This window comes from Ipomoea triloba, chromosome 12 (genome assembly GCF_003576645.1).
Source record: "Ipomoea triloba cultivar NCNSP0323 chromosome 12, ASM357664v1".
NCBI lineage: Eukaryota > Viridiplantae > Streptophyta > Magnoliopsida > Solanales > Convolvulaceae > Ipomoea > Ipomoea triloba.
The window spans coordinates 7,962,082-7,974,254 of NC_044927.1; the positions used below are offsets into that span (position 1 = coordinate 7,962,082).

The window sequence follows — 12,173 nt, forward strand, 5'->3', positions numbered from 1 at the left end:
TATATATATATATATATATATATATATATATATATATATATATATATATATATATTGAATTCAAATTAATATTATTGAAGTAAGAATTATAGAAATGATAAATTACTAAGAATTATAGAAATGATAAGTTACTAAATATAACTATGGTAATATTTAATTAAAAGCTAAATGAATTCAAACTTACCATTGAAGAATGTAAGAAAAAATATTGTGTATGTATGTGCATGGTAATTATAATGTGAAAAGATAACAGAAGTTATAACGGTAGGGATATTTTTGTCAAAAAAATTATGTAGTACAACTTTTATAGCATAAGATACAATAAAAATTAACAGAAAAAACGGACATAAATCAGGGGTATAACTTGGATTGAGACTTATTATGTTTTTAGATATATATATATATATATATATATATATATATATAGAGGAAAAGATGGGAAATTACAAGTTACAACTTACAAGTGGATCATCGTCCTCCTCTGGAAAAGCCGCCTTCCAAGTTTCAACGAGAAACGTCAGTCAACGTGAGAAATATACACAATAATTCCAGATAATTCAACACTGTTGCATACAATCATACCAGGCTTAAGCGCGTTATATTCCACAAATATTTTAATCATATTTCTTAAGAAATTCCTTTGCTAAAGCGAGAGGTCCAGTTCACACACAGGCTGTGACACCTTTTTTGACTTTCAAACCTTACAACAAGAGGAAGGATGGATCACGCCAATTAATAAAGTTCTGTGTTGCAAAAATTATACTTGAGTATTATCAAGTGAGAATGCTTCTCTCTAAAGCTATTGCACCATTTAATTCAACATTTCTACCGCAGATCATAGTTATGTATTCTTGAAATATTTACTTTTATAAAAATTTTGATAATCTTACATTATATACGCCAAGATGTAATACTTTGATAATTTTTAAAATATTAATTAAAAAATGCATATTAAGCATTAGACTATTGGCGCGCATCTTATAAAAATTGTGTTAAAAAAGTTTTTATTCAAAATCTATATAAATATGTTGTATTATATATTATATAAAAATATTTACATATACTACCCGCCAATATAATAGTAGATAGATGTAAACCCACTTAATCGATGCCACTGCAGATTGGACGTGCACCAAAGAGAAATTTTATAGGATTCAATTTTTCCGTCTAAATTTATATTTGTATTTAAAAACCATATAAGCGGACATTAAGATACAAATTCATCACTATTCTATTTCAGCTAAACTTTGCAAATACACAGTTTATATTCAACGTTTTCATATATGGATTGTATGCGAGAAAACAACAAAATCGAGTCTCAAGTCCAATTTGAAAAACCGGGCGATCAACCCCAGTTGTCGAATCCATGACCTTTTGCATGGCTTTGATACTAAATTAAAGCATGTGCTCCATCTCAATTAAAAGCCTAAGCTGATAGTTGGACTGCACATATTATATTTATGCTCACAATGTTCATATCAATAATTAGTTTTTGAACTTCATGTAGTTAATAATTGACTTCTTGTATAAAATTTAATATTTATTTGACTCTTTTTTTAAATTCTTTAATTCAAATGTCAATAAAGTGATGACTGGCATGTCTGGGAGAATCTCTTATTAATTTGTCTTTTTTTTTTTTTTACAGCAACAACAAATGATATTATTAAAACCTTTCTGGAAAGAAAGAACGGATACAATTTGAGGGACCAAAATCTCATGTTTTAACATCAGACTGAGAGCCAGCTGCCCTAGCTAAGATATGAACGACTTAGTTCGCTGACCTATGAATAAAAGCGAAAGAAATAGAATCAAAACTCTTTAACAAAGAATTACATTTATGAATGACATAGCCTAGCTAAATGGTTAGTATTTGCACTTGAATTTTTCAGCTCGTTGATGGTATTCTAGCAACCAAGAGGGGGCTTCCTTACAACCCATGGCTTCAGCCAAGGCAGGATAGTGTGGGCAACTGAGGAGACCATTGATGGCAGCATTAATTTGTCTAATTGATTATTATTTGAGTAAAAAATTCAATTAACTAATGATATTATAATTACTTTTAATCTTTAAATACTTATTATATTATATGAATTAATTAAATCAAGATTAAATTTATAAAATCAAAGCTAAATTTGTACAAAGGAGGTAAATATATAGTAAAAGTCAAATTAAAAATTTTTAATATGAAAAACAATCCAGTGTAATCAAATAAGTATACTAAAAATCCTTATACATATAACCAACTTGTATGAGGACCAACAATGGGGATGAAAATAAATGTCCATAATCTTTGATAACTCCAAAATGTAATTATATATTAAATATTCACATGCAATATTGTAGAATATAAAATAAGAATAAATATAGTTATAGCAATGTTTTACAACTTTAAAATTTCCATTTTGGTTGTCCAAACATAAATCTCTTATCTATACATTCAAATTAAAAAGGGGCTTCTGGTTTCTAAGTTTTTGGATTTGGATCAGAATAAAGTATTACCAATTACCATATGTGTTCTTTGTTATAGATATGTTTGAGGTTGAGCTTTTATTAAAGCCTTTTACACATTGTTCATATGGTATTGAATCATGGTATAGACATTGATGGATACATTGAAACTGGCCTGGGCTAAGTGATCAAGCCCAAATAATAGAGTACAACAAAAGGTCATAAAGAAGAAGGTAAGTGAGTAACAATTGTTATATCATGGATCAGGGTTCATATTGCATTGTGAACATTAATACAAAAATTCTGTATATATATATAATTGGGTTCTTGTCCGGTTGGTGCAGTGAGATGAGAAGCATTGATTTTGCCTAAATCCCGTTTTCCTTCTTAAGATGCGTAGTTTTTGTACTTAAGGTGCATAATTTTTTAGCTTAAGGTGTGTTGATAAAATTTAAGTGCATTCGTCTAAAGTTTTAGGTGCGTAATTTTCCTTCTTAAGGTGCATGGTTTGTGTACTTAAAGTGTGTTAATTGTTAAAATTTAAGGTGTGTCGGGCTAAGACTTTACGTGCATCAGTTTGGAAAGAAAGTAACAAATTGATTTGAACATCCAGACGAAATATGTAACAGGGTCATAGGGCGAGGTTAGAAAACCTCGTTAAAAGAAGAAGTAACAAATTGATTAAACATAGACTTTGGAGTTAATATTTAACTACATTCTCACTGCAGAATATATACAATGTGTTGATAGCCTGGCATGTTTCAAATTTTTTTGTTATTGTAATTTGTTTGAGGCCAAAATTGAGCAAATTAAAGAGAAAATTCAGAAAATATATATAAAGAGTGTCGAAGTTAATGTGTATTAAGTGCTAGGTGCAATTCAAGGGATGGTGTAACTGAACTGAACACAGAGGCTAGAACTTTGCTTACTGCGCACAAGGAACCCCTCACTTTGAGATGTTGCTTCCACATTGTCGCTGGTAAGACTCAGTCGCGAGTCATTGTTCCCAAACTTCACCTCTGTGATCAACTGAGCTGCCCATACAGAATAATGCACCGATAAAAAGAATACCAGCAGATGGTGTACATAGACCGACGAAATGCATATTAAATGCTTCACAACCTTTATAGAACACTCACAGACCTAACAGGTATGCTCAAGTTTGCATTTTCATGGATTTATTCATTCATCAATCATCATCGGAATTTCTTCCACAAAACAGGAAAACTAGTGTGTAAAATGGTTTCCCATTTCAAAAAGCATAGGGATTTCCAGTGGAGTATCTTGGCCAGTGCAGTGAGACTAACTAATACAAGATCGAAAATTTCTAATCTAAATAAAGATCAAGAGTCAGTTAGAAATGTACCATTTGTATATATGAACAGATGACAAATGGGACTTGATCTTATAGCTAGCTCTGATCTGGTAAATCAGCTACAAAGGGTTGTGGTATTCATTGGAAGCAAGAGAAGACCCCGACTGGAAAGAAAGCGGGATTTCTTGCACAAGCAGTCCAGTTTAGAAACTAGTCATTGATGTCTCTGTGATTTAGATAATGAAAGTTACCTAGAACACGAGATTGTACATGCAGATCGGAGGTTTAGAATACGCAAGTGAATGCACTCATGGCTTCTTGAGATCACGCAACAAATTTCAAACATCGAGTATCATTGTGGATAGTCCGGCATCGGATTGAACAGAAGCGCATCCCACACTGTACACATGTATAGGGAGCAGAGAATCCACAAACAGTGCAGAAATGACGACGGCAGGTGGAGCTCGGAGGTCCCGCTGCTGCTCTCAAGTAGGTGGGGACATGGGGAGGCAAGTATTAGAATATGGAAATTATATAAATATGTAAACAATATTATTCCTAGAATATTGTAAACTTTCTGTATTATTCTTTGCCTTACTTTAGGCATATTACCGTTGTTCATATTGTATATATAAGCCTAAAGCCAAATCAATACGAAAACACAGAAAACATTATTTCTTTCAGCAAGGACTCCAGGTTTGCCTATTATAAAGTATGCCAAAATCTTAGCTAATTACAAATTCAGAATTAATACAGACACATTCATGTACTGAAACATAGCATCTCATAGCCTTAGAAATCCAGACCTCATTCAAGAGCTCAATGAATGTCTTTAGAGCCTTCTTGTTCTCAAGAGCCTTGGCTTGGCGTGTTTTCCTTTTAGTGCCTTTCGATTGCCTCTTCTGATACACTGCAAAAAAATTATATGATAAAAGATCAATTTAAGACTAAAAGGTAACCAGCTTGATTGGCATGAGTGGCTGTGCACTCTCATCTCTTAAGAGAGGTCGAGAGTTTGAACCTCTCGTATGGAAAAACCAATCTGGTCAACACTTTGCCCCTTAATCTTTGTGTATATATTTTTAACCTTCTATAAATATAATAAAAAACATCACTTTTGTTACATTTTATAGAAAAATGTAAATGTACAAGAATATTTACATTTTTCTAATTTTACATTTCGTTGTTTTTGATAGGTTAACTATTTCCATATCATTGTAATTTCACTATTTTTTCTTGTGTATTTTTTTAAAATCATGCAATACATGATATTTTAGAAGTGTATTATATATACATAGTAGAAAAAAAAAAACTCTATATCTTGCCATCATTATATAATTATTATATTCAAAGTAACTTTTAAGTATGGAGTCTAAGTACATTCTCTAAGATAACATTAAGTATTTTAGTATATGTGTAAAATACCAAATGTCTTGTGGTCAAGCAGCATAGTTGTGGCCCTCTTAAGTGAGAGGTCACGAGTTTGATCCCCAGTCAATAGTATTAAAAAAAAAAAGTATATGTGTAAAATGGTATTTTTTCTAAATATTGAATTAGGTAGTTTATAATAGTTAAAATAGTATCATTCCCTAATATAGCATTAAGCAGCTAATTCATTAAAACGTAAAAAGGTAACTTTCAAAGTTTTAGTACATAGTTTTAACTATATAATGCACAACTTAATACACCCTTTTGTAAGTTGTGACCAATAATATAAGCATAACTTTAATTTGTTAAAAACCAATAGAAATTCCAATGGCAAACCAGAAGGCGATATGGACATGGGATGAAGAGAGGATGTTTCAGATTGCTTTATCAACCTTTGTAGAAGGAACACCTAATAGATGGAAAGAGATTGCAAAGTTAATTCCTGGAAAATCGGCCAAGGATGTGAAGGGAACATTATCCTATTTTGAAGGCCAATATAGAAGCCATGGAAAGTAGCTTTACTCAATTGCAAACCAACACAAATAACGATGCTTCGTCTTCGCAGCGTAGAGAAGATAATGAAGAAGTGGGCTCAGTTTGGGATTTGGATGAATTGGTTTCATGCTCCCAAGTTTATCAAGTTTTAAATAAAAAATAATACCCCCTAATAATATAGTATTACACTACTTTCTAGCTAGTTTATTTACATTAGTCCTACGCATTATTATAACTTTAATTTTTAGTTTAGTTCTAATTATAGGAAAGTTATAATATGAGAGTTTATTTGTAATTTTTCTTATATTAATTAATGCTTGTTGGTTGAACATGCATTGATTTTTATTATTGGAAATACAATATTTTTACATACAATATTATAGCAATTTCCAGTAATTATGCATAATTAATTTGAGTATAATTTATTGTTATATCATGTTATAGAAAAAATAAATCTTAAAGCTAAGTTATCAATAATAATACTCATCATATACTTTTTTAAAAATCGTGTTTATACACTAAGAATGAGAATCAGAATCATGGTTAGTGTTTGAATGACTGTTATGAGATTTGATTGTCTTTTCAATTAAAAATCTTATTCCCTAATTAAAAAGAGGTATCTATCATTTTAGATTTTTGGTTTGATTTTTTTTGGTTGTTTATATATATATATAATTCTTTTTTCCTACGCCCAGCCCCCAGCCGACTCTCTCCTCCGTCGCCGCCTCGCCAGGTTCATCTTAAAGCTTAACCGTCGGCCCAGTTCCGTCCTCAACCGTCGCCGGCTCCTTCTTCACCCTCAGGTTCGTTGACTCCATCTATAAATCTTAATTTGTTGAATTGTTTGCCCTAATTTGCCTAATTATTCTCTGCGAATTTTTCTTAATTACTTGATTTGGTTGTAATTGAATATCCAGTGTTTGGTAATTTGGGTATGTCATATGCGATCAAATTTGTTGGAATTGTTGTTATTTGGTGGCTTTCTTTGATCAAATTTGGGTAATTTGGGTAAAGCTTAAAGTACATATTTCTGGCAAGCTGTGGAAATTTTCTTTTGATGTGGTTCAATGTGTTTCCAGTTTAAATAATGTGGCTGTAAGCAGTGGTCAAATGTTTGCTCCACTTCTTAAAAAATGAAAGCAAACTAATGTTTGATGTGCTACCTTATTTTGTAAAAACTTGGGTGTTTACTCTATAAAGCTAAAGTGGATATTATGTGAACTCCTTTCTGTTATCCTCTAGCACTATTGCAGTTGAGCTCGACTTTGATAATTCTCTTTGGTTCTCTCTTTGATAATGCCTGATACTGCACAAATGCTTCAAAGTTTTTCTGCACTAGTGGTTTGTTTACAGCCTCCACTAACAGTAATGGCATTCTGTGTGGCAGTGAGAACTGAGAAGTGTGACATTTTTGTGGCAATTGTTATATGGTCTCAGTTTTTAATGCCACATTTGGTAGATTATTATTTCGGTTGTCTGACTTCCACCAATCTTCGTCATAATATGCCACATACAAAATCGATGCCGTGCAGATGTGAAAACCCTTGGCACAGCTACCCGTAAAGATGCGTCTTGATCGGTGACAACGTATGTCGGCTCGTGGCCCATAGCTCGCTTGAAATTATCAAGCAACCACACATATGAGTCAATATCTTCCTTTGCAATCAACCCCGCTGCAAACGTCACTGATTTCTTGTGATTATCCATGCCAGTAAATGGAACGAACACAAGATTATACCTACACACATTACAGCTCCGTACATTAGAAACAAAACAAACTAGAACCTAACTGAAGAAGAACCAAGAATACATTTACTGGAAACAACATATGCACACGCTCAGTGACTAAAATGCACATACAGCGCACTGTTTAATCGGGACAGAATTGACGCAAAAAGTCCCAACAAGGGCCACTATTACCCTGAAAATACAATACACGTGCACACGCCTATCGGAATAAATGCACACACCAGTATATGTTACGATCAAACACAGCAGAAACCTAGCACAAAACCCCAATGACACTAGAGATGCAAATCAATTGGTGAAGATATGCACATACCTGTTAGTCTTATACGTCGCATCGAAGGACACAACATCACCGAAGCACGCAAAAATACTGCCGTGCAACCGTGTCTGCCCAGAACACACGCGAAAGCTGATCGTACTCATCCACATCATAGTCAAAACAAAATGTAGACCACAACTCCTTCTTTTGAAGGAACTTTTCAACAATCAACTGTGCATCCCCCCCGCTAATATACGCCATTAAATCCCGCTTAAAATTCTGGAAGTCTACACCAGTGGCCCCAACATCAACAAAATCCGCCACCATCTGCTTATACAGCTTGAAGGACTTGATCGGACCTATATTTGCTCTTGCACAATTAGCAACAAAGCTTTGATGGCCCACAGACAACTTACGATTAACCCTCATGAATGGCTTAGACAACTCTGAGCACAAAGAATGTGTGTGCCTTATCTCGCAAGAAAACACAGAATACGCCCATCACCCATAAACTTCAAAATGATCTTGGCATTACAACCAACCCTATTCGTAACCCGACGTCTCTTCGGTGATATGGAAACGTCACCGACCCCCTCACCTACCGGACAAACATCCTTAGCAGGCTGCTTGAACCCTTCGCGAGAACACACCAAATACTTCCTCAATACATTACCCATCCTATCCTTTGTTTAAGTGCTACGACGAACATCAAACCCAACCGTACAAGCATACTGGACATAGAAGTCAACACCATCATCCAACTTGTTAAACCGCTGACCAACATAGGGCTGCCTAGCTTCGTCACAACTCGGAATCCAATATTTTGTCCCTCTAGGGGAGAGATTCATGACACACTCATTGGACCCACCACTCGTACCTGACAAATCTTCATCATCACAAAATGATGCTGCTACATGGGAACACAACCCCGAAAAAAATAGAATACATTGTAAGTAAAAGAACATAAGGAAGCAACCAACATCACTTGAATTGCATAAAGACGACACAATGTGCATATATACTGAACCCCTCTACCCTAGAATAACCAAACAGACGCCAACAAGTAAGTTGCAACTAACGCAACAAAAAACAGTAAACGACACCCACAGCGAATAATGGAGATTAAAGCTGAATAAATACCATACGCCAAACAAACAAAGCAACAACCCAACATGTCAAAACGGAAAATAAACAATGACAGTACAAACCAACAGCACCAATGCCTGTGCAAACTGTATGATATGCACACGGATTAAAACACATATGCACAAAGCCGCGAAGTCTAGAAAACATTGAAAACACCAACAACGTGATGCATACGACCACGAAACGGGAGAAAACAAGGACGAAAACAAAAAGAAAAAATAAAGACCAACTACAACATACCTCCATCAACAAACTCCATGATCGAAAAAAACGAAGCAATGCCGCAAAGAAGACCCGGAAGGGAAACGGTGAGACTGGATGACAAAAAAAAAAAAAAAACTAATCCTACCAAAATTAAAACACCTAAAATAATGCATTAAAATCCCAGACTAAATATAAAACATCTACAATTACAATACAACCCTTACTAATTAAAATTAAACACATAAAAAAGGAAAAAAGGATTAATCTCAACCATCAAATAGTACAAGATGGACGGCCCCTAATTTGTCTTATTTCTCATCTAAAGGGGTTGTCTCATATGATTACAATTCTATATATATATAATTTTTTTTTCCTACGCCCAGCCCCCAGCCGACTCTCTCCTCCGTCGCCGCCTCGCCAGGTTCATCTTAAAGCTTAACCGTCGGCCCAGTTCCGTCCTCAACCGTCGCCGGCTCCTTCTTCACCCTCAGGTTCGTTGACTCCATCTATAAATCTTAATTTGTTGAATTGTTTGCCCTAATTTGCCTAATTATTCTCTGCAAATTTTTCTTAATTACTTGATTTGGTTGTAATTGAATATCCAGTGTTTGGTAATTTGGGTATGTCATATGCGATCAAATTTGTTGGAATTGTTGTTGTTTGGTGGCTTTCTTTGATCAAATTTGGGTAATTTGGGTAAAGCTTAAAGTACATATTTCTGGCAAGCTGTGGAAATTTTCTTTTGATGTGGTTCAATGTGTTTCCAGTTTAAATAATGTGGCTGTAAGCAGTGGTCAAATGTTTGCTCCACTTCTTAAAAAATGCAAGCAAACTAATGTTTGCTGTGATACCTTATTTTGTATAAGCTTGGATGTTTATTCTGTAAAGCTAAAGTGGATATTATGTGAACTCCTTTCTGTTATCCTCTAGCACTATTGCTGTTGAGCTCGACTTTGATAATTCTCTTTGGTTCTCTCTTTGATAATGCCTGATACCGCACGAATGCTTCAAAGTTTTTCTGCACTAGTGGTTTGTTTATAGCCTCCACTAACAGTAATGGCATTCTGTGTGGCAGTGAGAACTGAGAAGTGTGACATTTTTGTGGCAATTGTTATATGGTCTCAGTTTTGAATGCCATATTTGGTAGATCATTATTTCGATTGTCTCACTTCCAATTCTTAAATACTTGATTAATGATTAAAGATTAGAGACTGTCTAGTGTTTTATTTCCAGAAATTATGGCATGTAAATATGTCAACACAGTTATTTGAATGTGTTAAACAGGTTCATATGTGTTTGAACTGGTTAATATTTTAAGAACTTGAAATTACAAGTATAATTAATATGTCAAACTCTTTAATTGTCCAAGACACAATAAGGTTAAATCTGGACCGTTGTTTAAATATTGGGAAAACGGCGCTTTTGGCCCCTGAATTGTTTTACTTTTGTGAATTTGGTCCCTGTTAATTGATTTGAACAAACTTAATCCTTCAATTGTCAATAGTGTGTCACATTTAATCCCTAGATTTATATACTTACAAATTTTATTAATAATACTATTTTTCATGAGGTTATATTTGTCAATTAAGTTAAAGTTTCATTTTCTTCCCTTAATGCCGTCTTCGTCAAATCGTGAAAATGGTGGATAAGTATTTTGAACAGAGGTGGTTAAGTGATCAGTCTCATGAAATTTGAAACTGTAGAAGTTGATAGCATGAGATGTAGGAAATCATTTACTACATAATCTATGCAAATTGAAAGGGATAACAAAATGGAATATGGCAAGAAAGGAGTACCTAACAGAATATATGCTAAATCTGTGAAATTCCCCCCCCCCCCACCCCCCCAAAAAAAAAAAAAGAAAGACATGAACGCCATAACAACAACAAATGAAAAATTCAAATTTAATGAAGGGATCGGTCTTGTATTTGTAGTTACAACAATATCTATAATAATGAAGGATCATCGAAAGTGATATATGTGAAGGATCATCGAAAGTGATATATGTGCTACCTTTATTTGTGTTTTCAAATTTAATGTACATAAAGGTTGTGAGGAATTTAGGCAACGAAGATGGAAGGAAGCTTTAATAGTGGATAGTAATTGACAAATATAACCTCATGAAAATAGGCTTATTAATAGAATTTGTAATTATATAAATTCTTCAGGGACTAAATGCAACATATTATGGACAATTGAAGGATTAAGTTTGTTCAAATTAATAGACAGGGACTAAATTTACAAAAGTAACACAATTCAGGGACCAAAAGTGTCGTTTTCTCTTAAATATTCAGTTACATGTGGTGTAATTATGTCTCAATTGACTTGAATCCATTTATGAGCACGGAGTACCCATTTTTCTACCCGAATCCATTCGCTGAAACTTTGATAGCCCTAAGTTTACACCCAAAACGCTTTAGCTTCTGTTAAGTGTCAACCAAGTAGCTTTCCTCTCCTTCCCTCTTCATTGTTTTGGTGTATAAGGATTACAATTTCGCAAAAGAACAGGTTCTTTTGAACTATCTTCTTGAAATAGCTTTAGGGCTCGTTTGGTTCGCGGAAAATATTTGAAGGGAAGTGGAAGTGAAATTTCGTGGAAAAGTAGTTACTAGGAAGATAAATTATGTTGTTTGGTTGGTGGAAAAGAAGTTGCTGGGAATATAAATTCTGTTGTTTGGTTAGATTTAAAATGGTAAGGAATAATATGTAAAAAGACACGTATACCCTTATTATTATTATTATTATTATTATTATTATTATTATTATTATTAACCTAAATAAATAAACCAGTATACCACAGTCCACATCCCAGTTTATTAAACCACAGTCCACATCCAATTTGGGGGCCCAATAATGAGAATACAATTAGGTTTTTCTTCACTCATCATTCTCTGGTTGAAAGATGAAGTAGTCCGCAGAGCAAGAGAAGCAGAGGCGGCGAGGCGGGAGCGGCGGCGAGGGCGGAGGCAGGCACAGCGATGCGGAGGCGGAGAGCTGAGGCGGCGACTGGCTAGGCGGGAGCGACGAGGGCATAGGCGGAGGTGGCCGGCGGCGACCGGAGGCGGTGACTAGCGAGTGGTGTTTTGTTAGCTTTCCAGTTTGGCAGGGAAGAAGACGAGGGAGGAGGAA

General features: G+C 34.5%; 1 long non-coding RNA gene across 1 annotated transcript; it reads right to left on the bottom strand.

Moving 5' to 3' along the window:
- Window positions 1-3,141: 3,141 nt before the first annotated feature.
- Window positions 3,142-4,271, bottom strand: LOC115998023. The gene is made up of 2 exons (XR_004093824.1): window positions 4,015-4,271; window positions 3,142-3,482 (listed from the first exon to the last, which is right to left on the bottom strand). It is a non-coding gene; the product is annotated as an uncharacterized LOC115998023 (long non-coding RNA).
- Between the last annotated feature and the right edge of the window lie 7,902 nt (window positions 4,272-12,173).